At 42.1% G+C, this 3,006-nt stretch overlaps 1 pseudogene; it reads left to right on the forward strand.

Moving 5' to 3' along the window:
* The first annotated feature begins 45 nt into the window (after window positions 1–45).
* The window catches only part of LOC109116695, a 9,399-nt pseudogene continuing 6,438 nt past the window's right edge, over window positions 46–3,006 (forward strand).

A 3,006-nucleotide genomic window follows, 5' to 3' on the forward strand; every position in this document is an offset into this window, starting at 1 on the left:
ACAAGGAGGAGGAATGGAGAATATCCTATTGTTACATGGGATGAAATGAAAGCTGTCATGAAGAGAAGGTTCGTTCCTAATCATTTCCATCGTGATATACACCGAAGATTACGAAAATTGGTGCAGGGAAATCGAAGTGTGGAGGAGTATTTCAAAGAGATGGAGATACTCATGATCTGAGCAAATATTGAGGAGGATAGGGAAGCTACCTTGCAAAGATTCCTTGGGGGTTTGAATCAAGAGATTCAAGATAGAGTGGAATTACAACCTTATGTCGAAGTCGAGGAACTGTTGCATTTGGCTGTCAAATGTGAGCGGCAGCTCAAAAGAAGGGCAAATTCACGTCCGACCTATCACAAGGGTTCATCCAGCATGAAACCGGGCTTTGTTAAGGAGGAGAAGTATGTTTCTGGATCGAAACAAGAAACAAAGCCAGCCACATCCAACCAAGGGAATCGAGGTAAACCCGAAACTTCTATTGCACGCAATCGAGATGTTAGATGCTTTAAATGCCTGGGCAGGGGTCATTTTGCCAATGATTGTCCCAACCGGAGAGTTATGGTGCTGCGTGATGATGGTGAGATAGAAACAGAGGGAGAAAGTGACGCCGAATCTATGCCATCATTGGAGGATGATTTTGAGGAGCAACTACCTGCCAAAGGAGAAGCATTGGTGATAAGGAGAATTCTAAATCTCAAAGCAAAAGAAGAAGAGGTAGTGCAGCGGGAGAACATTTTCTATACTAGATGCCTTATTCAAAACAAGGTATGTAGTGTGATTATTGATGGGGGAAGCTGTACGAATGTTGCTAGTGCTACAATGGTGGAGAAGTTGAATCTGCAACCAACCAAGCATCCTAAACCCTATAGGTTGCAATGGTTGAATGATAGTGGAGAGGTGAAAGTCTCCAAACAAGTGAGAGTTCCGTTTCACATTGGAAAGTATGATGATGAAATCCTCTGTGATGTAGTTCCGATGCAGACTAGCCATTTGTTGTTGGGCAGGCCATGACAGTTTGATAGACGTGTGCAACATGATGGCTACAGCAACAAATACTCGTTCGAATTTAAGGGAAGCAAAATCAGACTTGTTCCTTTAACTCCGAAGGAAATTTATGAAGATCATATCAAGCAGGAGAAAGCACATGAGCATGGCAGCAACGTCTTGAGTGACCATGAGGTAGATCACAAAAATGGAGAGTTCTTGAGAAAAACCCAGAAACAGACCTTTGAGAGCAAACCCGAGAGGAAACAAAAGAATTTCTTCATGAGAGCTTGTGAGGTTAAAAAAACTTTGTTTTCAAAACAGCCAATTGTACTTCTGTACAAGGAGGCATTTTCTAACCTTAATGATCTTACTTCCTCTTTGCCAAGTGTTTTTAAAGCTGTTTTGCAGGAGTACAAGGATGTTTTTCCCAAAGACATTCCCCGAGGATTGCCGCCGATTCGTGGCATTGAGCATCAGATTGACTTTGTTCCGGGTGCAAGCATTCCAAACAAGCCGGCCTATAGAAGTAACCCTGAGGAAACGAAGGAACTTGAAAGGCAAGTCCATGATCTGCTAGATAAAGGTTATGTGAGGGAAAGTATGAGTCCATGTGTTGTTCCAGTTCTACTTGTGCCGAAGAAAGATGGTACTTGGAGGATGTGCGTTGATTGTCGAGCAATCAATACCATAACGGTAAAGTATCGTCACCCTATTCCGCGTTTAGATGATATGCTTGATGAATTGCATGGTTCTTGCATATTCTCTAAGATTGATCTCAGGAGTGGATACCACCAAATCAGAATGCGTGAGGGGGATGAATGGAAAACTGCCTTTAAGACTAAGCATGGTTTATATGAATGGTTAGTGATGCCTTTTGGTTTGACTAATGCACCCAGCACGTTCATGCGGTTGATGAATCATGTTTTGAGATCTTACATTGGCAAGTTTGTGGTTGTGTACTTTGATGATATTCTTATCTATAGCAAAAGTTTGGATGAGCATGTTGATCATTTGAAACTTGTTCTGGATGTCTTGAGACAAGAGAAGTTATTTGCTAACGTGGAAAAGTGTACTTTTTGCAAGGATAAGCTTGTGTTTCTAGGTTTTGTGGTGAGTGCACAAGGAATTCAGGTTGATGAAGAAAAAGTGCAAGCGATCCGAGATTGGCCGAGTCCTAAAGGTGTTGGAGAAGTTCGAAGCTTTCATGGCTTAGCTAGCTTCTACAGGAGGTTTGTGAAGGACTTTAGCACAATCGCAGCCCCACTTACTGAAGTAATCAAGAAGAACGTTGGATTTCAATGGGGAAATGATCAACAATGCGCATTCGAGTTGTTAAAGGACAGACTAACCAACTCTCCCTTATTGGCTTTACCAAACTTTTCTAAAACGTTTGAAATTGAGTGTGATGCCTCAGGGGTTGGAATAGGAGCTGTTCTCATGCAGGAAGGAAGACCAATTGCGTACTTCAGCGAGAAACTAAGTGGAGCAACGTTGGACTACCCAACTTATGACAAGGAGCTTTATGCGTTGGTTCGCGCTTTGCAAACATGGCAACATTACTTGTGGCCGAAGGAATTCGTAGTTCACACTGATCATGAATCTTTGAAGCATCTGAAAGGGCAACACAAGTTGAACAAACGACATGCAAAGTGGGTAGAGTTCATTGAGACATTTCCATATGTCATTCGGTATAAGCAAGGTAAGGAAAATGTCGTTGCCGATGCATTGTCAAGGAGGTACGTTCTGATTTCTACTCTTGATGCTAAAATGCTGGGGTTTGAACACATCAAAGAGCTTTACGCTAATGATCATGACTTTAGAGATGTGTATGAATCTTGTGTGTTATCTGCTAGTGGAAAGTTCTTTCGGCATGAAGATTATTTGTTTCGAGAAAATAAACTTTGTGTGCCTAACTGTTCCATGAGAGAATTGCTTGTTAGGGAAGCTCACGGTGGGGGATTAATGGGACATTTCGGGATCACCAAGACATTGTCAATTTTGCAGGAGCATTTCTTTTGG

Source organism: Tarenaya hassleriana, unplaced genomic scaffold (genome assembly GCF_000463585.1).
Source record: "Tarenaya hassleriana unplaced genomic scaffold, ASM46358v1 Cleome204, whole genome shotgun sequence".
Taxonomy (NCBI): domain Eukaryota; kingdom Viridiplantae; phylum Streptophyta; class Magnoliopsida; order Brassicales; family Cleomaceae; genus Tarenaya; species Tarenaya hassleriana.